Source organism: Pan paniscus, chromosome 19 (genome assembly GCF_029289425.2).
Source record: "Pan paniscus chromosome 19, NHGRI_mPanPan1-v2.0_pri, whole genome shotgun sequence".
NCBI lineage: Eukaryota > Metazoa > Chordata > Mammalia > Primates > Hominidae > Pan > Pan paniscus.
Genome location: NC_073268.2, coordinates 37,367,845 through 37,394,096, shown reverse-complemented (window position 1 = coordinate 37,394,096; position 26,252 = coordinate 37,367,845). Strand labels below are relative to the sequence as shown.

The 26,252-nt window shown below is 42.1% G+C and overlaps 1 long non-coding RNA gene and 1 pseudogene across 1 annotated transcript; both read right to left on the bottom strand.

The window, feature by feature from the left end:
• Positions 1-7,932: 7,932 nt before the first annotated feature.
• LOC130540921 (uncharacterized) lies at positions 7,933-24,809 on the bottom strand. Its single transcript, XR_008954955.1, has 4 exons — positions 24,662-24,809; positions 14,113-14,253; positions 12,149-12,185; positions 7,933-8,370 (listed from the first exon to the last, which is right to left on the bottom strand). It is a non-coding gene; the product is annotated as an uncharacterized LOC130540921 (long non-coding RNA).
• LOC100974523 (elongation factor Tu, mitochondrial-like) lies at positions 17,049-19,614 on the bottom strand (annotated as a pseudogene).
• Positions 24,810-26,252: the final 1,443 nt, after the last annotated feature.

Sequence of the window (26,252 nt, the reverse complement as noted above, 5' to 3'; positions counted from 1 at the left end):
AACCATTATTTGAATTTTGTTCTTTTGGAATGATATTCAGTCCTCTTCTAGAATCAGACCTCGCTAGCAGTTATGTAAACCTTTTCAGGTTGCAGGGGTACCACTGTGAAAGGGAATGCAAAGGTTTCTATTATTCTTGACATGGAAAGCAGGCTGAGAAAGGCAGACACATCAGATTTTAGTAACAGGATACAGATTCGGGCTCCAAAGAGGATCTCTAACATAGAAAAGAATAAAATGGGGGTAGGTAGTGTGTGGCAACAATATGCTTGCTCTGCAATGCAGTGACAGAGACACTGCTTCCAGAGGGACTTTCAGTCCCTGATCCCTGGGACAGGCTGAACGGTGGTGTGTGTGGGGAGCTGAAAAGAGGTGCAGGAGAAAGTGCTGTGGCCTCGGAAGGAAGGACCATGACAGATGTCCACAGCACAGAAGCATCCTGCTGGCAGAGGTACAGAGCATTCGTCAGTGTCGGTCTCCAAAGAGAACGCTCAGAAACTGAGCTTGGGTACTTGTGTGTGCTGTAAAGAGGGTAACAGAGAAGGCAATCAAGGACAGAAAAAAACAAATGGCAGCCTTCAGAATGGAGGGGTTTGGCAACCCAAAGGATCTGGCTGCCTTCTGTCAAGGAGAAGTAAAGTGAAGGGAAAAGCCTATATTCCTATGCTTCAGGGGCTACTGCCAGAGAAATAAGAGCTTTCCTTAGTCTCTATCTTCCTTAATTAAGCCTCTTCTCAGTACCAAGTGGAATCCTCTTTCATATAAAAAAATAGAACAAATCTAGTACATGAATGATATAGAGATAAATCGGCTCCCTAGACATAGCTCAGTACAGGCAGTCTCAAATTTTCCATGGCAGTGAAGGGTGTTGCATCAGGAAATTTCCAGCAGCTTCCTTTTGAGAAGGCAAGAAACAAAAGTCACTGGTTATAGCCACAAACTTCCTGAATTCTTTGCTGCCTTGAAAAACTGTGCCCATGGGTGGAAAAAGTCCTAAACTGTGCCCATGGGTGAAAATAAAACCCGCTGCCCAGATTTCTGGAGAAGTGGTTCTAGGTCTGCACTGGGCCTTATTTTTTCATCTGCAAAATGCGGGGTACAGGTGGAGAATAGAAATGGCTTAAAGAAGTTCCCAGCTCAGGCGCAGTGCCTCATGCCTGTAATCCCAGCAATCTGGGAGGCCGAGGTGGGAGGACTGCTTGAAGCCAGGAGTTTGAGACCTGAACAACATGGCAAGACCCTATCTCTACAAAAAATAAAACAACAATTAGCCAGGCGTGGTTGCTGATGCCTGTAGTTCTAGCTACTCAGGAGGCTGAGGCAGGAGGATCCCTTGAGCCCAGGAGTTGAAGGCTGCAGTGAGCTATGATCATGCCACTACACTCCTGCCTGGGTGATGGAGACCATGTCTCTTGAAAAAAAATCTTAAAAATTAAAAATCAAAAAGAAGTCCCCAAATCTGTGGGTGCCTTAAAATCTCAAATTAGGGCTGGGCTCGATGGCTCAGGCCTGTAATCCCAACACTTTGGGAGGCCAAGGCGGGTGGATCACAAGTCAGGAGTTCCAGACCAGCCTGGCCAAGATGGTGAAACCCCATCTCTACTAAACATACAAAAATTAGCCTGGCATGGTGGTAGGCACCCGTAATCCCAGCTACTTGGGAGGCTGAAGCAGAGAATTGTTTGAACCAAGGAGGCAGAGGTTGCAGTGAGTCAAGATCTCTCCACTGCACTCCAGCCTTGGTGACAGAGCAAGACTCCGTCTCCAAAAAAAAAAAAAAAAAAAATATGTATATATATATATATATATATATATATATATATATATATATATATATAAATTACCAAGAGTTGGGTGTCATTTATTTATGCCTCCACACTGTAATTCTGAGGTCACTGCTGCTTTCCTGATTCTGTGCTGATCCTGGCAAGTGACAGGTGCACAAAAACCTTTGTTCAATTTTGAATTAACCAGGCTGTAAAGGAGTAGCTTTGCTTTGCCAAGGGTTCATGGTGCCAGAGGCTCAAGGAAGCCAGCACTTTGCAGAGTACATGGATATTAGTTTCAGCTCTCTCCTTTTAAAGGGCTGAACCTGGGAGAAAGACATAACCTCACAATTTTTCCTCCTGCTGAATAAAAGTCCCTATGGGGGAACAGGTCTGTCTTAACATATGAGGTTTCTCCTAGGTTGAACTTTGCATGCACTCTATTAAAATATGAACATTAGTCCATGCAGTTTGCAAACACTTCTGCATATATGACTTACTTGAACTTATGTGGATGAAGGTCACTTAAATATAATTCTGCTTTAAGTGTCAACTATTTTAATTACAGAACAAGGAAACTGGACTGTGATGATTCTATCAGCTCTAAAAGATTCTATAAATTTTAGACTTCAAATGAACACCTCTAAATTATTCTTCAAGGTTTAAAAATCATTTAAGACACCTTAAGTCTGGGTGCCTGCTTAACAGGACATCATTTATTTTCAAATTATTCTGTATTAACTTTGGTTCTATTAGAGGGCCACATTTTCCTTATGGCATCTATAACATAGGTGGATGTTATCTAACATGCTCTATTTTTGACTTCATCTTTTAACTCTTTCTTTAAATGTTCTCATTGCTAATGAGCAAGTTTATTTAGAGCACAGGGATGAGAAATGTATATGAAAGTGACCATTTGGCTAATTGGCCACTATCTTATGAAATTAATCTAGTGAAGAGAAACTATTTTTTAAAAGGAAGTTTCTGGATAAGCTGTTAATTGCAATTATTTATTCTCTCTTGAAGAACCGTAGATGGTTGATAAAATGCAGGCAGGTTCTGTATAAACTTGGTCCTGGGTAGTTGGAATACTTATGACAGTGACTTTCATGCGAAGTCACTGTTTGCCTGTACATAAATCACATTTTCTCATAGCCTCCCTATTTAAATTTGGAAAGGAAAATACTCCACTTCACTAGGTAATACTTTTAAATTAGTCTCAAATAGGACATAACAAATGAATCCAAAACATAACCTACAACTCACTGACAATGCAAGAACAACTTTGCCAGGAAGCAGTGTTAGCTAACACAGAATGCACGCTTTAAGTGCAAGCTGCACTGGTGCTTGGAAGAATGAAAACAAAAGTTTACTGAAGGCTGAGCTTTTGATTTTTACAAAAATTCTTTCAATTCTACTGAGAAATAATTTCAGGTGTTCATATCCATCTGGAGGCCAGAATGTAAGAGACAAAAGCTACTTTACAGAGCATGCAGAAGTTACACTGAGGCTCTGAGAACCCACTACAAGAATGGCTTGCCCAGGAAAAGAAAGAGCAGTATTCAAAGCACTATTATTTACTGCTTCGGAGGCCTTCAGGGGAATTTTGAGCTGGGAAAATATAAACCATATTTATCTTTTTGAAAAATCTTTATTAAAAATATACCAGAAGTATGTGGAAGAAATGTAGAAGAAAAACAGATTGACAACTAAGAGAATGAAGTCACTACAGCAAAGTTTCAACTGTTGTGCAGTGTTTGAGGGTCTGTAAATATTTCCACTATAAACCTTCACTCCCCACATTTTAATTATTTTCACATATAAGTTTGTTCCTAGCTGAAAGTGTCTAGAGTGAACTTTTTTAGGCTTCTCTTTTCCAAATTATGGACAAATTATAACTACAGACAAAACTGATTATATGTATGGGGGCAGGGGTGGCACAAACAGGGTCAGGGTAGACCCAAACAAAGTTAGTTTAACAAGATGGATTGTCTCTAAAGACAAGATTTGATTTACTGACATGTGTAAAGAAAGTGTTTCTAAGAATAGAAGCTGACCAGCCCTTAACTTGAAACAGAAATTGTCAGAGATGTTGGAGATAATGATGCCACAATCTGCCCCAGGAAGTACATGCTTTGCTGGGCCACCATGATCCATTCTTTCTACCTGGCTGAGATATTCTACTGTCTAAGCGGTGTGTGGCCCATGGTAACTCCCAATCCATTCATTTCTTAATTCACTCACTCATTCTTGTATTCTTACTGAACTTATGTTTTATGCTAACTCACTTCCAGACAGGTGGTGCATACTTATTGAATCATGAATACATTCTGCGACCCCTTCTTCTGATGCCCTGGTCATGATGAAGTGATCTTCTGCCAAGGCATCTTCCTCTTCACACAGAATGCCCCAGCTTGACCTTGGGCAGTTCTGTCTGATGTACAGTTACGGTTTTCATTGCATCTGGTTTTTTATATCAGTTCTTGTGGCCTTTGCCAATGTGACCTGGCATCTTCGAAGATGACACTGAGCATCTGGATCCTCTAAACATAAAAAGAAGTCAGTGATGGTGGAGATAAGGTCAGTGGCATGTGGTGGGGACCTATCTGGATGGCCAATTCTTCACAGGTCATAATCTCTATGAATTGTTCCAAGCCTTCTTAACTATGTACAGCTTAAGTTTATTCACATGTAAGAAATGAAAAATTCATGTCACTAGCTATTTAGGGGTTTACATAAGGCTACTTACATTCTGAAATGTGAACATATGCAATTAATAAGACCTACTCTGTTTTATCCAAGTATATTTTCAAAGTCAGCAAAGAAGAACATTATTTTTGTAAATGGGCACTTCCTAGGTATTAAGAAGAAAGTATCTTTGCTGGGGCCTATGTCAAAAATGCTAATTCCTAGGTTATATTGAAGGATTTTTATAGTTTGAGGTTTCACATTTAATTCTTTAATTCCTCTTGAGTTGATTTTTGTATATGGTGTAAGGAAGGGGTCCAGTTTCAATCTTTTGCATGTGGCTACCCAGTTATCCCAGCACCATTTATTGAATAGGGAGTCCTTTCCCCATTGCTTTTGTCAACTTTGTCAAAGATCAGATGATTATAGGTGTGTGGCATTATTTCTAGGCTCTCTATTCTGTTCTGTTGGTCTATGTGTATGCTTTTGTACCAGTACCAGGCTGTTTTGGTTACGGTAGCCCTGTAGTGTAGTTTCAAGTCACATAAATTGATGCCTCCAAGTTTTGTTCTTTTTGCTTAGAATTGATTGCCTTGGCTATTTGGGCTTTTATGGTTCTGTATGAATTTTAAAATAGTTTTTTCTAATTCCGTGAAGAATGTCATTGGTAGTTTGATAGGGATAGCACTGAATCTGTAAATTGCTTTGAGTAGTATGGCCATTTAAATAATATTGCTTCTTCCTATCCATGAGCATGGGATATTTTTTCACTGTTTGTATCATCTCTGATTTCTTTGAGCAGTGTTTTTGCAGTTCTTATTGTAGAGATCGTACACCTCCTCAGATGCCAAAATCAACTGCAACAAATACAAAAATTGACAAATAAGATCTAATCAAAGAGCTTCTGCACAAGAAAAACTAACAAGACAATAAACAGACAAACCTACAGATTGGGAGAAAATCTTTTCAAATTATGCCTCCAACAAAGGTCTAACATCCAGTCTATAAGGAACTTAAATTAAGCAAAAACCAAATAGCCCCAACATCTCACACCAATCAGAATGGCTATTACAAAAAAGAAAAAATAACAGATGCTGGAGAGGTCACGAAGATGATGCAATGCTTACAGAGTGCTGGTGAAAATGTAAATTAGTTCAGCCATTGTGGAAAGCAGTGTGGGTGTTTATCAAAGAACTTACAACAGAAGTACCATTTGACCTAGCAATCCCATTACTGTCTGTATACCCAAAGGAAAATAAATCATTCTACATGATTCATGCATGATTCAGTTACATACATGTGTGTTAATCACAGCACTACTCACATTGGCAAAGATATAGAATCAACCAAAATGGCCATGAACAGTAGACTGGATAAAGAAAATGTAGTACACATACACCATGGAATACTATGCAGCCATAAAAAAGAATGAGATCATGTCCTTTGCAGCAACATGGATAAAGCTGGAGACCATTATCCTAAGCAAATAACTGTAAGATCAGAAAATCACATATTGTACTTTCTCACTTAGTAGTAAGAGTTAAAACATTGAGAACACATGGGCACAAAGAAGGCAGCAACAGACACTGGGGCCTACTTGAGGGTGGGAGGTGGGAGGAAGGAGAGGATTAAAAAACTGCCTTATCAGGTACTATATGCTTATTATCTGGGTGACAAAATAATCTGTACACCGAACCCTCATGACATGCATTTTTTCTATGTAACAAACCTGCGCATGTACCCCTGAACCTAAAAGTTAAAAAATAAAAAGCCCCCTCCAAAAAAAAAAAAGTGCCTTAAGTGCTTTAGGAATATTATCTTACTTAATCTGTACAATAACCCTACAAGGTAGACTATTTTCATCTTCATTTCTGATGATCACAGAGATGACAAGTAATTTGTCCAAGGTCACACAAGTTACTGATGGAGGAACCAGCATTGGGGGTTGAGTTCAGACAATGTAGTTCTAGAGTCCATGTTCCTGATCATTAAGCTATGCTGTGCTGTTTCTCAAAAATAGTAACAGATCACACATACATGGCATTTGCTCCATGCCAGGAATTGCTCTAAGCACTGATACATACATGAGTTAATGTAACACCCGAGGTCACCCATGGGAGGCAGTATAGTGAGGTGGGGAGGAGCTTTGATGCTGGAGTTCAGTGGCTGCACTTGAGTCTGGCCTTTGCACTTTTAGGTCTGTGATTCGAACATGTTATTTCAAGTCTCTCTGTCTCCCTTCCTCTCATTTATAAATTGTGGACAATCACATACATCCCCCATATTTGTGGTAAAGATGAAATGAGCTCTGTATGTGTGAGTTCTGGGAATGCTGTCTGGCACATGGTAAGGTCCTGACTATTATTACTATTTGCCAAACACCAGGACTCTACCTTAAATAAGTTTAGGAGGTTCAAATACATTTTCTGCTACAGCACAAGAATTTCGACCCCAGCCTTCTGGCTGTGGTACATGTGTTATTTCTACTACATCCTGCTTTTACAAAATAAACATCAGCTATGGGACCTGCTGCTCTAGTCTCTGGTCATTGATAGCATTTTCTAATATATTGTAAATGCTAAAGTTGTTGAGAAGTGAGCAAAGGCATAAACTTTTGAGGCACAAATGCAAAATAACATATAGGCAGAAACCAAGCCTGAAATGAAGAGTAAAACCCAAACTGACCATGGTTCAAAATACTAATGATTATAACAATACTCCAGGGTCTTTTAGTACAAGGTTAGGCTAGTAAGCATTTTAGTACTAGTTTGTTAATAAAGATTTTGATGCTTTCAGGAACGTATTTCATATAGTTATAAACAATCTATGACATTTTGTTAACCCCTAAGAAGTATGTTTAAAAAAAAAAGAAGATTTAACCTATGGTTTCTGTCTTACCCCAAAATAGCTTTTAAGGTTTCTGACCAAAGTGAAGTTTGTAACCTGAGGTCCATAGAATTACTATGATTCATGAATAAAATTGGGGGGGTGGGGGTAAGTCCACGAATTACCTTAAATTACATTTTCTTTCTGCGGAAATGATCTCGATATTTCAATGGTTTTGAAAGAAGTTCTGTGTCTTCCAAAGGTGAGGAACATTTGGGCCAGAGTGTACAAGGCTGGGCAGTACTATGGAAAACAGTTAAGGGCACAAGGGTCTCCCTGTTCTCACGTGGGCTGGGGGCTTCTGCTTGGAGATCCTCTCTCTAGTCCTGGACTCCACAAGGGCGTTGAACAGAGCTAACGCTGATGGAGACAAAAACAAACTGTATATGGCAAGATGAAGGCTAAGGTCAGGACCCCAATCAGGTAGCAAACCCCGTCAAATTAGCGCAGTTCACAGTTCAGAAAGAAAGAAATGATGTAGACAGAATCAAGGCACATAAGCTTAAAAGAGTAATGTGTGCATCCCAACAATCTATAGCTCAGGTTACAACATCAAAGATGATGACAATTAACATGTTTTCAGACATGACTGTATCATTGAAAACTTGCTTTTTATTGCTTTGCCATGAGAAGCCTCATAACTAAGAAAGCAGGGGCTGGATCTGGATTAACCATGTGGTTTTGGGGGGTGAGCATGCAGTATACAGGAAACAGTACATCAGGACTGAGCCTCTTTCTTGGGGGACCCCAATGCACAGATCTGGAAAATTCTCACTTAGAAGTGAGGAAGGATGCTCAGTGCTAGGCAAGCCATGTCTAGAACAGACTTGTAGCACTTTCTTCAGTAACAGCCTTGCATGGTCTTTCCCTAAATTATCTGACTCTTGAGGTGTTTTAAAATTAAAACTAAACAGGAGCCCAGTGCAATGGCTCATGCCTGTAATACCACTGCTTTGGGAGGCCAAGGTGGGAGGATCCCATGAGTCCAGGAGTTTGAGACCAGCGTGGGCAACACAGGAAGTTTCCAACTCTACAAAAAACAAAATAAAATATATTAGCCAGGCGTGGTGGTGTGCAACTGTGTTCCTAGCTGCTTTGGAGGCTGAGGTGGGAGAATTACATGAGCCCAGGGGTTCGATGCTTCAGAGAGCTATGATCCCAGTAACTGCACTCCAGTGTGGGTGACAGAGTGAGATCGTGTCTCTAAACAAAACCAAAACCAAATAAAAATCAAAAGAACACTTATCCAGGGCCCCCATGGCTGCCACCATGAGGCCAGCCGGTGTTCTCTCCAGTCAGTAATGTGTGAGTGCCTTCATCCAGCTTGCAGCCTGAGTAGTCTCCAAGGTTGTATTTTGATTGCAAAATATTATCACTTCTGGGGAATCCTACCCACCTGCATGCTCTTCTGTCTTTCACTTTAACCTGCTTTTGAAATCTCCACTCTGCCCTATCTCTAACTACAAACATGCAATAGCAGATACAACTTCCTCTCCTTTGAGCCCCTTGTTTGCTGAATCATAAATCTTGAATGTTACCATTGTACTAATGTCTGGTCATTCAGACAACATGAAGTTAATATCAGGTCATCATATATTAATGGCCAGACAGAAAACAAACTGAGGAGAGATAGGAAGAACATATTAATACCAAAAAAGGAACAGATCTGGCTTAAATGGGATGCCTTCAATTTGCAGAAACATCACCCATTATTATCAAAGGTCAAAGTCAGTTACTGCTAGAAAAATCAATAAAATTAAGGGTGGATGGGAGGAAGAGACCCAATACGTAAATTTATAGTATGTCCTCTGTATCAAAGGAACTTGGTGAACAACTGTGCGTTACTAACTTTTGGAAATAAAATTAGTTGTCAGCATATTAGACCATTTACATAGTTTCATAGGTTCCTGCTGTGAATATACTTTAAAGAACTGTATTAGTGCAAAACAGAGAAAAAATAGGGCAAGAAGACATTTAAAGATTGCATCTGCCTGTTGGTCTTCATCACCCATTTTCTTGGCCTCTTGAAGGTGTTAATGTTTTTTCTGTTTGTTTTTCAATGAAGGTGATCCTTGAACATATTCTACCTGTCCATCCCACTTAGTGCAGATTATCAGCAATCTTGATTAGTGGTGATGAAAGGCTATTAGTCCATTATGCTTGTGGTATATAATAGAAGATTCTAGCTTTCTCACTGGAACATCATGGTCTGAATGTATTATTCTTAATATGGTATGTATAGTCTTGACTGCATGGTAGATGAAAAATATTCATTCATTTTCCCTCCTCTCCCTGCACCACCACCAGCAGTGATGTTAGTCCTACCAGTTTGAGAAGTCCAATCTGCAGCCCATCTTGTACCAGGGAAAGGCTGCCATGACCTGGTAAACAGGGCATTAGCCAGTGCCCTTCTCCATTAAGGGCAGACCAGTTGTCTACTGCAAACTGATAACATTTGCCATTTCTTATCTGCTTACAAATACATTTGCTCATTAACACTAGAATGCTACCTGAGAGGGTTACTGAGCTATTAAGTATCAGTCACACTAATTCTGCAGAAAGTGACTTCTCTAATGGCATTTCTCTTTAAAGAATAATCTCCTGCAGGGGGAGAGGAGCAGAGAGAACAGACAAAGGGAAGGTAGCCTGGTGAGGGGCCATGTCTAGACTTTGGCAATTTCAGTCTCTACTTTAGTGGTCTGTTTAGTCCCGTTAATCTAGAGGTCCTCAATATTGAAAATACAAGTAGGAGCAACTTAATGTTCTTGCTATCTATGAAAATATAGGCTGCTAATCAAGTTATTGGGAAGATAAGCTCGGGAGTATTTTGGGTATTTTACAATCGAATTTTCTCATGCATTTACAAAAACTTAATTTCAAATTATCATAAAAGGTATTAAATCTCATGTTATGACACTTAGTTTAGAACATTTGGAAAGCCATTAGGATGAATTTCAAACCCATAACAACAGGTTCCTCTAAAGATTGATGAATTCCATTTGGTAGCAGCAGGGTTAGGAGGTGTCTAGAACTGGACTCCGACATGTGTCCTTGTTCTGTCCCACGTGTAAGAGCTCAAGCTGAGCCTGGCTTCCTGAAGACCTCAGCAAACCCTATGTAATGGCGCCTGCTTTGTGCCAGGTTCACACTGGAAAGTCTACAGACGACTTTGCATCTGGCTAGCAAAGTGACCTTGGAAGGAGCCATTACCAACTTCATGTCATACCCGAGGAAAGACAGTGGGGGCTCCAGCAGGTCATCTAGACCGGAGTGCAGAGTACCCTAGTGGTGATGTGAGACTGCTGACTCTGTGTGATGTCACCCAGGTTCCTGGGGCAGCTGTGGGCATGGGACTGGATCAGCTTCCACAGTGGCTCCATTTCAGCCACAGCTGGAGCTTTTCCACCCCAAAGCTTTGCTGTCCAATGCTACCACAGGGAATAACCAAATATAGCTATTTCTATCAATATTAAAATTCAGTTCCTCACTTGTAATAGCTGTATTTCAAGTATGCAGGAGTCACATGTGACTTGTAGCTACGATATTGCACAGCGCAGAGATTATTCCCACCACTGCAGAAAGTTTCAGTACATGGGCAGATCCAAGTGTTGGAATTCTGCTCTCTGGCTACAAAGGCCTTTTCTCCTAAATTACGACTCATCAGTGGGGCCCAGCCTCACTATGTTAGCTCCTTCCCTCTCCTCATCATCCAGTGGACACCTCTGATTGCCCTTCTTCCAAGCCTGGACTTTCCAACCCCAATTACCTTGGCATCCTTGATTCCCTTGGTCACTGACTTTGTGTACACACCCCTCGCTCCATGCCTAACCTTTGGCAGGTCACATCCTTTTGACTTTCCTGCGACTGTTCCTGGGATGTAGCCTATTGCTGGAAATAATGATAAAATAATAGAATGGGAAGAACGTGTGCTAGTCAGCCTTAACTGGGTGTTATCTGCTTCTTATTCCTTCAGTTCATCCCATATTGACTCACTAACTCATCCCTTAGGATGCCTCATTCTCTAAAACCTCAGCTCCCTCATGACCCCCACCCTCTGCAGATGACCCACTTCATAGGTTGGGAAAATCACCCAAAAACCGTTGCCATGAGCTTCCTCAACATTTCCTCTGGCTTTCTCCTGTTTCCTTTAGCCAAGGTGACCTGTCAGCTGCTCTCCACCTGGGAGTACTAATTTCCTGCTCCCAGATCTTCGTTCATGATGTTTCTCCATTCGGAAGGCCTCTTTCCAATCTCACCTCTGCCACAAAACTGGTTTTGGGTCATCCCACCTCAAAGCAACCCCTTCCTGCTCCAAATTTCCCTAACATTTTATCTGTATCTGTTCCTCTCACAGATGTCACCGGGCACTGTACCTACTGAAGTACATATAGGTGACTGCACATCTTCCCCACTAAACACAACCACTGCAAGAAGGGGGTGCTTGCCAGATTCAGCCTGGCTCCCCAGCAGCCACCAGCACAGTTCCCTGTGTAGAGAGTAGCTGGTGCATATTGACTGAATGGCTATCTATGTATCTACTTTTGCAAATGTCAGACTTACTTCTAAGGTAGACAGATTGAATTCAATAAAGAATTGATGGGCACATTTCTCCTAATAATCTCAACATGAAGTTCTAACTAAACAATTACATGACCAAAACATCTGATGGGAAGACAGAAGTGTACTTGTTGATGGCTAGAATTGCAATAAATGTGCAGTGTCTTCCTGGGGGAGGGTGAAGTGGGTACAAAATGATAGGAAGTGGGCAAAAGAAACAAAAAAAGACATCAAAGCAGAAATAAACTTACCTTGGGTAGCGATGTAATGATTGGGTCGATAACAAACCTAAAAGTAAATAAAAGAGAATATTTGAAAAACATAAAATCAACAAACAGCAGAAAAGTCACATGCTAACTTTGCCAAAATGAATGTGTACATGAACACCAACAACTGCATCACCTCAAAGTGAAATTGGCAGACCCAGCACCACTGAGTTTCTCTTAATAAGTGAAGGTGCATCAAATACAAGAGTTCTGATGCCCATACCAAAGGTGTGGGTAACTTAATCATAACTGGCTATGAGATGATGGATGAGCAAGAAACACTAACAACATGGATTCTCAGAAATAACATGAGCATTACTCTTATAAAGTGCAAACAGGCGGAGAATTTGCAACAGAATTTCATTTGTGTTTGGAATGTTATTGGCAATGTGCCAATGGTTTAACACATATTCTATTAATATAGACAGTTATGTCAATAGTGATCCTTGAAACCATTCTTAAACACTGCTAATACCATGACATGGTACTGCACAAGGGCCAGGAATTTAAGGAGGCAGAAATTCTGAAAGACCCCCTTCCTTTTATCATGACCCTGTAAGAAATGAGACAGATAAACATTGGAACCAAAGAAAAAAGGGGCCAGGTATGGTGGCTCATGCCTGTAATCCTAGCACACTTTGGGGAGGCTGAGGCTGGCAGATGGCTTGAGCTTAGGAGTTTGAGACCAGCCTGGGCAACATGGTGAAATCCCACTGCTACAAAAAATACAAAAATGAGCCAGGTGTAGTGGCATGCACCTGCAGTCCCACCTACTTGAGGGCCTGAGGCAGGAGACTTGCATGAGCCCTGGGGCTCAAGGCTGCAATAAGCCAAGATTGCACCACTGCACTTCAGCCTGGATGACAAAGTAAATAAAAGAGAATATTTGAAAAAAAAAGAAAAGAAAGAAAAGAAGAGGAGGAAGAAACAAAAAAATGTAGGGTAAGTATCTGGGAAAGATAAAACAAAATCTCAACTCAGAGAAAATTACACCCAATAACATATCACCATGGAGCTTAATACTTTCTATTTCTGCCCCGAGATTACCCAAAATATACTGTGCCCAAAGCTGGCTGGAAAACAGGAAAAAAAAAAAACTTGAACAGAAAACTCAGATTTGTCAGATAACTTAAATGCATGTGTTCGATTATTTTGCTCTTAAAAGCAAGTAGAAAACAATGAACAACAAAAGCAAACATTCTTTTATCCAGTTGACTTGCTGTAGGTCTCAAATTATAGAACCATGACCAATATTAAATAGAACTCTTTAAACCATCACTCATTTCTCGTCGGCTGGTAAGTCCCACAAGGAACTTTGACTTATCCACACTATACATCAGAATGCCTAGCAAGGTCCCCAAGTAGATAGGAGGGACTCATCTGATGTTGAAGTGACCCAGAGTCCACAGTGGCCTGTGTTGCTGAACTCAGTCCTCATCTACTTGGCCATTGGCAGCATGAGTAAGATCAATCCCCTTAAAATACTGTCTTCACTGGTTTTCTTCCTACCTACCTCCCTGGCCACTTGTTCTCAGTTTCACTGGCTGGTTCTTTCTTTTCAACTTGATGTGGAAGGCCTGGTTCTTGGACTTTTCCCCCATCTGTTTTCACTCTCTGGGTGAGCTCCTCCAGTCCCATGGCCTTGAAGCTTGTCTGTACATGATGAATCCTATGTTATTGTTTCTAGGCCAGACCTTTTCCTGGAAATCTTCATGCATACCCACTGCCTGCTCAACACCTCCAGTGGGAAGGCTAATATATATTTAAAGCTTCACACACCTAACAATGAACTCCTCATTTCCTCCCTAGCCCCTACCCCAATTTGCTCCACCTGTCTTCTCCTCAGCATCCCTGACCCCTCCTCTCCCTCCTGCACCCCATAGCCAATCTGCCAGCAAATCCTACTGGCTCTACCTTCAACGTAGCTCAAGGGTCTTGCCATTTCTCACCTCCACTACCACCTCTCTGATGACTCCCACAGCCACACAGCAGGCTTCTCTGCTTTAAGTGCCATCTGAAGACAGGTGCACAGTGTTCACGGTGCTGCCAACAGGCAGGTGATTAGCTGGCACTGGCACCACCTGGCACACCTGGGCATTAAAAGGGAGGAAATCTCCATTAGAGACACAAATATATAAATTTCATTAATCCTATCAAGCTCTCGTTAATGCTATTATGCCTGACATGAGAATTCACTAGGCTTCCTGATGAAAATAAGACGGATACATATCTCTAAGAATAATGTACACAAATTATATGGCAAAAATATAAAAGTTCATACAATGGGCAATAGAATAAATATGAATGGCCATCCAACAGATGAAAAGTTTCTTGTTAATTCAAATTACTTTTTAATAGGAAAAAGTATTTGCTAAACACTTTGAATCATTATGTATATGTGTTGTATCTAACACTTATTAAAGCAAAGTTTTACAGAAACAGCACTTCCTGAAATTTCTTTAGTAAATGAATTTAAGATCATTAATTTTGTTTAAAGGACAAAAATTGTCTTATTCATCTTTATATATCCTTTGCATTATATCCAATGCAAAGGCTAACTCAAAGTTATTTAATGAATATGGAAAGAAGGAAAAAAGACAGCCAAAGAAAGTCAAGAGGGAAAGCTGAGAAGAGGGAGAGGGAAAAACAAGTAAAAAATATGAAGGTCCATGACAGATCCTAACTTAGCACATGAGGGGTTATTGAAATTCACCAACAAAATGTTGGGGGAAAAGACCTAAATTTAGACAAGGCTGTCAAACTGTAGTTTCTTTTGTCAGCAATTTATAGATCTTATATCCCAGCTGAAAATCACTTGCTAATCTAATGTCAAATCCAAGTTCAAAGAGACTTACGTAGACTTATCAACAGGGAGAAATCACTGATAGTTATAAAGATCCTGATCACAGAGGACTTTCTGGCTGGAAACAATGATCTTAGGGCTACCAAAGTCTTCAGAGCCAAAATAAAGCTAGAATGCATTAACAAAACAAGATGGGAGAGGTGGCAGTAAGAGAAGACTGGAATTATTTGAGTTAGTTCAGACTTGTTATTTAGTTACTTGTCTATGGGGAGTTGGAATGTACCCCCCAGTCTCTTCTTCACAGAGATTTATGTAAGGAGGAAAATGTTCCATCTAAATCATTTAGGAAGTTCCAGGCAACTGACCTGAGAGTATCACATAATCCAGACCCCAATTTGCTTACTCCTCTTCCAACTGAGTTAGTAGTATACAGGTAACGACTATCTGCCGTGAGACAGCATCCCAAATCAGCATCTCAAAGCATTTTTTCACAGGTAAATTATATACATGCTTTTTCCATTGAAATTATAAACATGCTTTTTGTAACGTAAAAGCCATTAAGGAGGCTGAGTGAATGATAACCTCCCACTTCTAAAATAAGAGCTTCAGTGTGACTTTCAGGGAAGGTGGCTTGAACCCCCAAATCAAACATTCAAAATGCATGTGGACCAGGGTCCAAGAGAAGGTCAAATAGTTATCAGCAGGAAAATGTGGTTTAGCCTGCCAAGTGTTTTTCTTTTTTTTTGAAAAGCTTGTATTGAGTCAAGTTTAAACATTCCTAATTACAATTTGAAATGACTAATCCTAATTTTAATTTGAAGTAACTGAGTACAGTACAACAGTTTAATAATTGCGTAGTAAGACGCAGGAGCTCTTATCAGCTCAGTAAGTGACCTTGAAACTCTTTGAACGTCAGTTTCTTCATCTGTAAGATGAGAATAATAATACGTACCTGAAGGTTTACAGCGATGGCCAGATGAAATAATAGAGTTAAATACATGTATGTTGTTCTCTGGTTTAAAGCCACAACTCCAAAAATGGCAAATGAAATTATGTTAATATACTAATGATACACATTGAACTAAAATCTGTTTCTGTGGATTTTCCATTCAAAGATCTTAATCAGTCTCTGGAGGAATAAAGCACAGAAGTTAAATATCTTTTCTATTTTAGGCCAGGTGCAGTGGCTCATGCCTGTAATCCTAGCACTTTGGGAGACGAAGGTGGGCAGATCACAAGGTCAGGAGATCAAGACCATCCTGGCTAACATGGTGAAACCCTGTATCTACTAAAAATACAAAAAATTAGCCGGGCATGATGGCACGCACCTGTAGTCCCAGCTACTCGGGAGGCCAAGGCAGGAGAATCACTTGAACCTGGGAGGCAGAGGTTGCAATGAACTGAGATCATATCACTGCAATCCAGCCTGGGCAACAAAGCGAGATTCCATTTCATATATATATATGTGTATATATATATATATATATATTTGTGTATATATATATATTTGTGTATATATATATATTTGTGTATATATATATATTTGTGTATATATATATATATTTGTGTATATATATATAATTTGTTTTAAAATAGCAATACATTTCCCCTTAGCTCTTTCTCAATCTAAAATAAACAGTATCTCTATGATAGTAATTGGTTTACTAACTTATATTGCAAAGAATATGCCTTAAATTGAAGCTTATGGATAAAACTTTCAGTGTTTATTTTCATAATCATGCTGCTCACTATGTTTAAGAGGAGTCTTTCCACCTGAATCATGGCTTACTAGCTGGACGAAATGCAATGTCACACCATCAAATTAGTACTGAAAATGCTGTCAGCTTTAAAATTCAATCTACTAGTCTGAGACAACTGGGACCTGTATCTATTGGTTCCTCAAATGAAACCTCGTTAAAGTGGGTAACCATTTTTAAAACAATAATTTCACATCTTCAACATTTTTAACTTAAAACTTGTAAATGACCTTTACTCACCGATCTTTAAGGCCCAAGGCCTTTTGCTTATGGCTCTGTGGAGGGGCAGAAGTGAAAAGGACAAACAGAAGATTGGCCAGGAGTGGACACTGGTTGAAGCTGAGTGATGAGGACACAGGGCTTATTATAGTGTACACTCAACTTCAGTCAAATATGGCACATTTCAATATTAAAAGTTAAATACATTAGTCTAAATACTATTTATAAGAAAAACAGGCCAGGCACAGTGGCTCACACCTGAATCTCTGTAATACTGGGTAAGCAGAGGAGGGAGGATAGCTTGAGCCTATGAGTTAAAGACCAGCCTGGGCAACATAGCCAGACCTGCTTCTACAAATAAATAAAATAATTATCCAGGTGTGGTGGTGTGTACATGTGGTCCCAGCTACTGGAGGCTGAGATGGAAGCATCGCTTGAGCCTGGGAGGTCCAGGCTGCCGTGAGCTGTGATTGCACCACTGCACTCCAGCTTCGGCAATGGAGCAAGACCATGTCTCAAAGAAAAAAATAAGAAAGAAAATGAAAAAAGAGAAAAACAGGAAAAACATCCTCTCCCTAGATGACAAACCAAAGGTTCAAGAGAATGAAAGCAAACAGACCAGCTTAATACCATCCTCTTCAGTGAGAAACTACCCCAAGGGAGATACCAAATGGAATAAAGGGAGAGAATCAAAGAAACAGTTTTAGCTCTGGGTTAAGATGTAAGTTGGAGCCTATAGTGTCTGAGAACTTCTTGTATACTGCAGGCATTCTGCCTCTCCTGTTGACTCTCGTTGAGTCAGTGAAGGAAATAAATCCTATCTAAAAAGGCTTGCCTCTGCCTCTCCACTCACTCACATGCCTGTTTAGAAGAAATGGTAGAACATGGGAAGGCACAGACCGTAGGTGAGAGGTGCCAGGGAGCCTGCTGCTTAGATTCTGCTCCTGCCCTTGGGGTTGCCCAGTAAGGCTCTCCCATGGAGGGTGGGAAAGGAAGGGGTGAATGGAACAGACTCTCAATCCCACACCTGATGAAAACCAGTTTCTTACAGACTCACTTCATTGAGTCTTTCTAAAACATTCAACTTCTTTTCTTGTTTTTTGTTTGTTTGTTTTTTTACTATTCACAGAAGTTTACTGACCTCCCCGGCACCTCCCCAGCCAGGCAGGCCAACCTTTCCGACCAGGGGAAATGTCCTTCTACCTGCCCTCTGCTGGGTTGCAGCCTGTTCCATGAGGGGGCACTGGAAGCAGGAGGGAGTTCTGGCTAGGGCAGACCTTAAACGCAAGGGAAGCTGAGCAGAGGTTTGCACACTCAACCCCACTTGATGTTCTTCTCCTCCTCAGTCATGGCCAGCGTGTTGGTGACTAGACCGGTGCCAATAATCCAGTTGCCATCTCTCAGGGTGAAACACTGGCCTTTCTCTAAGATCACTGGCTGCCGCAAGATTAGGTTGAACTTCAGGTTCTCCCCGGGCATGGCAAGCTACTTCTCTGGGGGCAGGATAATCCAACAGGCCATGTCCCAAGTCAGGGAGAACATGACTGGCATGAAGTAGGACACAAAGGGCTTGTGGTGGCCACCTTCCTCCTTGCTGAGGATGTAAACCTGGGCCTCCACCTTCTGGTGGGGCTTGATGGAACCCGGCTTGACCATGACCAGACCCCGCCACAAGTCCTCCCTCAGACCAGGGCCCTGAGGTTAGCTCCAGCCTTGGCCCTCTCCAGGCTCTTGTGGAACATCTCAATGCCTGTCAGCACAGTGCAGATGTTCTTATTATGTCCTAGGAGCTCACACTCGTCTCCCTTCTTTAAAATGTCATGCTCTAGCGTACCTGTCACCATGGTGCCACGGCCAGACACGGAGTACACTGCCTCTACAGTCAGCAGGAAAGGCTTCTCCAGGTCGCGGGCGGGCACTGGGATGTAAGTGTCCACAGCATCCAGTAGCTTCTGCACAGACTTCAGACCTAACTCAGGGTCCCGACCCTCAAGGGCAGACAGCAGAGCCTACAATGACTGGGGTCTCCTCCCCTTTATAGCCAAACTCAGTGAACAGCTCCTGAATCTCCAGTTCCACCAGCTCCACCATCTCAGAGTCCTGGACAGCATCAGCCTTGTTCACATACACCACCACATGCTCCACCCCAATCTATTTGGCCAGTAATAAGTGCTCTCGGATCTAGGGCATGGGGCTGTCATTGGCTGCTACCACCAGGAGGCAGCCGTCGAGGGGTGCGGTGCCCGTGATCATATACTTAACATAATCTGCATGACCCGGGCTGTCTGTGTGGGCATAGTGGTGGGCGACAGTGCTATACTCCACATGAGCCGCATTGATGGTGATACCTGGAGCTTGCTCTTCTGGGGGCATTGTCAATCTCCTTGTACTTCTTGAACTTAGCCCCACCTCCCTCGGCTAGAATCTTTGTGATAGCTGCAATCAGCGTGGTCTTGCCGTGGTCCACATGGCTGATGGTACCCACATTCACATGTGGCTTCTCACACACGTTAAGTCTTCTTGGCCCCCACAGCCAGGCCACGGTACAAGAGAGGCAATGCCAGGGCTTTCAGCAGCGGCAACAGACCCTGCAGCAGGAAGGTCCGGCCGGCAGCGAGACCGCTGAAGTGAGGCGTCACGCGCAGCAAGGTGGCAGCCGCCATTGTGGTCATACTCTTGCCCCCAGAACCAAGAAACGGGGACCAGGAGCCCGAGCGTGCAGCAGAGGAAGGGCGCTTGCAGGTGGAAACAACATTCAACTTCTTAATGACAACTATTTCCTGTTTTTTTTTATTCCTGTTTCATCAATTATGGATGATGTAATATTATCACAATAGTAAGTACCAGTTACAATTAACAAACCGGTTTGGGAGCAAGGCTGACTCTTGGTGAGCCAGCAACTCCTCTGGTTGGAGCAGCAGTGCACGGATGTGTCAAGTAGTTTCTTGCCTACAAGAAACTCAGTTCATCTATGAAGACATACATAGACTGAAAGTGAAGGGATGATAAAAGATATCCCATGCAAATGGAAACAAAAAAGCAGGAGTAGCTATAATACTTAGATAAAATAAACTTTAAGATTAAAAAAAGATAATTGTATGAGAAAGAAGTAAACAGCAGCCTAACAACTATAAATGAATATGCAACCAACACTGAAGCATCTAAATACAGAAGCAAATATTCACAGGCCTTAAAGGATAGATGGAATGCAATACAATAGAATACCTCAACACTCCACTATAATCAACACCCCACTATTGTCAATGGACAGATCATCCAGACAGACATCATTAGTTCAGTAGCACATGAATTATTCTCCAACACAGACTATGTGTTAGGCCAAAAAACAAGTCTCAGCACAATTTCAAAAACTGAATTCATATCAAGTATCTTTTCTAACCACAGTAGAATAGTGTTAGAAATCAGTAACAGGAGAAACTTTAAAACCTGTACAAATATATGGAAATTAAAATACAGGGTCATGAACAACCAATGAAAAAAAAGGAAATTAAATGTTTATTGAAACAAGAATAGAAACACAACATAACAAATCCTGTGGGATGCAGCAAAGGCAGTTCTAAGAGGAAAAGGGCATAGCTATAAATGCCTTCATCAGAAAAGTAGAAACATCTCAAATAGCCAACCTGACAGTACACCTCCAGTAATGAGAAAAACAAAAAAAATTCAAATGTTAGAATCAGTAGAAAAAATATCATAAAGATTAGGGAGGAAATTTTAAAAACAGAAACAAAACATACAAAAAGTCAATGGAACAAAGAGCTGGGGTGATTTAGAAAAAAAAATCAAAATTGACAAGCTTTAGCTAGACTAAGGATAAGAAGAAGAAACAAAACCATAGATGAAAAAGCAAACATTACAATTAAACACAAAAATACAAAGGATTGTAAATGATTACTAAAGACGTTTATATACAAACTGAAAAATCTAGAAGTGCTTCAATTTCTAGACACATAATGAATTCCCAAGATAGAATGATAAACAAAAAACCTGAACAGACCAATAATGAGTAATGCAATTAAAGCAGTAATAAAAAGTCTCCCGGCAAAGAAAAACACAAGAATCACGGTTTTACTGCTGAGTTACCAAGCATTTTTTAAAGAGCTAATACCAATTCTACTCAAAATGTTCCCCATAAAATGAACAGGAGAGAAGGCTTCGAAACTCGTTCTATGAGGACAGCATGACCCTAGTACAAAAACCGGAGCAGGACACAACACACAAAGACAACCACAGACATTTTAAATAACCCTGATGAACACAGATGCAAAAAGTCCTCAACAAAATACTTGAAAATTGCATTTGACAACACAATAAAATGATCATGTGCCATGATCAAGTGAGATTCATCCCGGCAATATGAGGATGATTCAATAAACACAAATAAATGTGTAACATCACATTCAGTGAATCAAGAAAACCATATAAATCATTTAAGTAGATGCTGAAAAAAAAATCATTTCTTCATAGAAACTCAACATGAGTACAGAAGGAACATGTCTCAGTGCAATAAAGGCCATATATGACAAACCCACAGCTAACATCATAATCAATGGAGAAAAGTTAAAAGCTCTTCCTCCAAGATCTGGAACAAGTATGGCTACTTTTACACCACTTTCATTCATCATAGTACTGGAAGTCCTAGCTACAGCAATTAGACAAGAGAGTGCAATAAAAGGCATCCAAATTGGAAAAAAAGGAAGTCAAATTTCGTGTTTGCAGGTGACATAAACTTATACATATCTAGAGAGAGAGAGAACCCTAAAAATTCCACAAAAATCCTACTAGAAATAATAAATTTAGTCAAGTTGCAAGATACAGTATCAATATATAAAAATGAGTAGCATGCCCATGCACCAATAGCGAAATACCTAAGAAAGAAATCAAGAAAGCTATTTCATTTCAAAAAAATATTTATCTAGGGATAAACTTAACCAAAAAGGCAAAAGATACCACAATGAAAACTATAAAACATAGATGAAAGATATTAAAGCAGACGTAAGTAAATGGAAAGATATCCCATGTCCATGCACTAGAAGAATATTGTTAAAATATCTATATCAACCAATGGGACCTACAGAATCAATGCAATCCATCTCAAATTACAAAAGACATTCTTAATAGAAATAGATAAAACCATCCTAAAATTCATACGGAAATGCAAAATAACTCAGACAGACAAAAGAATCTGGAATAAAATGAAAAGCTGGAAGCATCACACTACCTGATTTCAAAATATGCTACAAATCTACAACGCATGGTACTATCAAAACAGCATGGTACTATCAATAAAAGGGGCGGGGGAGAGACAGAGATGAACAAATGACAGACGAGTGAAGCACAACACACAAATCAGGAATAAATTCATGCATTTATTGTCAACCTATTTTTAACAAAGGCACCAAGAACACACATTTGGGAAGGACAATCTCTTCAATAAACTGTGCTAGGAAAACCCAACACCCACATGTACAAGAATCTATCTAGGCCGTTATCTTACCATATACAAACATCTACTCAAAATAAAGATTTAAATGTAGGGCCTGAAACTATGAAACTACTAGAGAAGAAAACATAGGATAAATGCTTCATGAAACTGGAGAAGACGAGGAATTTTCAAATAGACATCAAAAGCACAAACAACAGCAAACATGTAATTACATTAAACTTAAAAGCTTCTGCAGGCTGGGTGCGGTGGCTCATGCCTGTAATCCTCGCACTTTGGGAGGCCGAGACGGGCAGATCACGATGTCAGGAGATTGAGACCATCCTGGCTAACATGGTAAAACCCTGTCTCTACTAAAAATACAACAAATTAGCTGGGCGTGGTAGTGTGCACCTGTTATTAGCTGTGTGCCCAGCTATTCAGGAGGCTGAGGCAGGAGAATGGCGTGAACCCAGGAGTTGGAGCTTGCAGTGAGCCAACACCACGCCACTGCATTCCAGCCTGGGCAACAGAGCGAGACTCCGTCTCAAAAAGAAAAAGGCTGCTGCAAAGCAGAGGAAGCAATCAGTAGGATGAAGAAACAGGCTGGGTGCAGTGGCTTACGCCTGTACACTCAGCACTTTGGGAGGCTGAGGCACGCCGATCACAAGGCCAGGAGATCGAGACCATCTTGGCTAATACAGTGAAACCCTGTCTCTACTAAAAATACAAAAAAATTGTCCAGGCGTGGTGGCAGGCACCTGCAGTCCCAGCTATTCAGGAGACCAAGGCAGGAAAATGGTGTGAACCCAGGAGGCAGAGCTTGCAGTGAGCTGAGATTGTGCCACTGCACTCCAACCTGGGCGACAGAATGAGACTCCATCTAAAAAAAATTAAATTAAATTAAAAATTTTTAAAAATGAAGAAACAACCCAGAGAATGGAAGCAAGTATTTGCAAACTATGCATCAGGCAAGGGATTCATGCACAAAATATATGAAGAACTCAAACTACTCAAAAACAAAAATACAAATGATCTTATTTTAAAAATCTACTCAAATCCCCCACCATTATTTCCCTACCTTCTTTTCCCGACCACCTTTGGCCCCCTTCCTCTTGCCACCCTTTTTCTTCCATCTGCCCCCAAACTTCTTCACCATTTTTTCCCCACCATCAGTTCACAAAGCCTTCTCTACTCTCCTGCTCAACACCTTTTCCCCATCCATTTACCCAAACCCTTTCCCCACTGTTTCTTCCCACCATCTTTTCCCCTTATCCCTGGCCACCCTTTTTCCCCCTCCTGCTCTCATCACCCTCTTTTGCTCCTTCATCTAAGCAAAAACATTTTCCCCCATCTTTTCCCAAAACCTTCTCCCCACTCCTACTGCTCGCCACCCTCTTTTCCCCCTTCATCTACCCAAAAACTCTTTTCTTCATCATCTTTCCCCCTGTTCCTCCTTGCTATTCTCTTTCCCTTTTCCATCAACCCAAAAACATTTCCCCCCATCTTTTCACAAAGCCTTCTCCCTATTCCTGCCTACCTCCCTCACTTCCTTCTCCATCTACCCCCCAAAACTTTTCCCACCATCTTTTCAAAGTCTCCCCCCTTTACCACTCATGCTCTTCTTTTCCCTATCCTGCTTGCCACCCTCTTTTTTGCCCTCCATCTACACCAAACTATGTTTCCATCGTTTTCCCAACCCTCTGTGCCTGCTCCCTCTGGCCACCCTCTTTCCTCCTCCTCATCACCCTCTTTCCCCCCACCATCTATCAAAACACTTTTTACCCACTGTTTTTCCTTTCTCCACCATCTTTCTTTTCTGCCACTGTCTTTTCACAAAACCTTGTCTTCCTCCTGCTGGCTACCCTCTTTTTCCTTCTCCCACTTGCTACCCTCTTTTGCTCCTCTACCCAAAAACTTTCCCCCACACTGTATTTTCTCCCCACTGTCTTTTCACAAAGCCTTCTCTCTCTACTGCTCGCCCCCTTTCCCCCATCACCTTCCTCTCTTTCCTCCTCCCACTTGCCACCCTCTTTTCCCCCTCCATCTACCCTGAAACTTTTTACCCACTGTCTTTCTGCAAAACCTTCCTTCCCTCCCGCTCCCCACCCTGTGTTTCTGCCTCCATCTACCCAAAAACTTTTTTCCCCACCATCTTTTCGCCGCCATCTTTTTGCAACGCCCCTTCTCCGGCTAAGCTATCCTTTTCTGCCTTTGGCACTAACTACCCTCTTTACTCCCCTCCATCTATCCCAAAACTGTTTTCCTTCTCCTACCGCTCCAGCCGCACTCCTATCTCCGTCGCTGCCAACAACCGCAGCGAGGCGAGCCGCGCTCCCGCGGCTCCAGCCTCCAGCATACGGCCACTGACTCCTGATTCCTAGTCCTCTATGCCGGGGAGCGAGCAACTCAACAGGAAGACACAGGAACCTGAAAAAACCTGACTGCTCTTCAGCATCATTTATATACTGCGGTTATGCCCACGGAGGTTCCTGGACTGCATGTTTTGATTGGATGAGAAAAAACCTCCAGGCTTACTCTGATTGGACTTTATGATCATGTTCTGATTGGATGAGAGCAAGTCTTAACACAACCAATCACAGCATGAAAATAAAGTCCAATCAGAGTAGGCCTAGAGGTTTTTCTCTCATCCAATCAGAATATGTAGTCCAGGAACGGCATTTGCATAACCTCGGTATATAAAGCATGGTGAGGTCGCATCAGGTCATTTCAGGCTCTGCTGTGTCAAGTCGGGGAGCTGCTCTTTGCTCAGCTTAGAGAACTGGAAGAGGCCGCAACCTTCTGCCTGCTGGAGGCTGGAGGATGGATGGAGCCTGGAGCCTGGGACACTACCTCGCTGTGGTTGGTGGTGGCGACAGACCAGTAAGAGGGCGGCTGGCAGCAGGAGCTTGTCCTGCTGGGCTGGAGGACTAGGAGAAGGAAGAGGCACCACCACATACTGGAGGCTGAAGCCTGGAGTCTGTGCCACCATGGCTCGCCTCGCTGTGGTTGGTGGTGACGTTGGAGACTGCAGCTGGGCCACAGTGGTAGAAATGTGACGGGGTAGGTGAGTTTTCTGGGGCTGCCCTGTATGCTTCTGGGGGCAAGGGTTGGGTGTCCTTTTGGGGATCACTGCTAGACGCCACCCTGCCTGTGGCAGTGGTCTGGTTGGGGGCACTCTCCAGGGTTGCATTGCTGGTAGTGGGGCAGGTTGGCTGGCTATCTGGGGCTATACTGCCCGCGGTGGCAGGGGTGGTGGGGGGAGGCAGATTGTGTACAGTAATGTGTACTGCTGGTGGCTGGTGAAAGATTAGGGGCACTATCTTCTGCTGCACTGCCCACAGCAGGGGGTGGGTTGGGTGGAGTTTCCGGGTCTACAATGCTGGCAGTGGGGGGTGGTTTAGGGGCGTTGTTGGGTGCTGCACTGCCTGTGACTGGGGGGTGCGCCATCAGGAGCTGAACTGCCCATGATGGGGTGGGGGGAGGCGGGTTTGGGATGCTATCTAATGCAGCAACACCCGTGGCTGGGTCAGATTGTGGGCACTATTGGGTGGTACACTCCCTGAGGTGTGGGGGGAGTGCTTTGGGGGGGGGGCATTGGGGTTACATTGCCTGAAACTGTAGGGTGTGTTGGATGTGCTATCCGGGGGCTACACTGCTAGTGGCAGGGGGCAGATTAGGGGTGCTATGGGGGCTACACTGCCAGCAGCATTGGTGAGCTGAGGAGGTGGCAGCAGCAGCGACAGCAGTGGTCTCCTTCTTCTGGTGGTCTCCAAGTAAGGGATCGTTCTCCTCTTCCCGGACTCCAGACTCTAGAAGGCAATTTTCTCCTGCTCGAGCTAGATTGCACGGCAAGGCCCCCACACC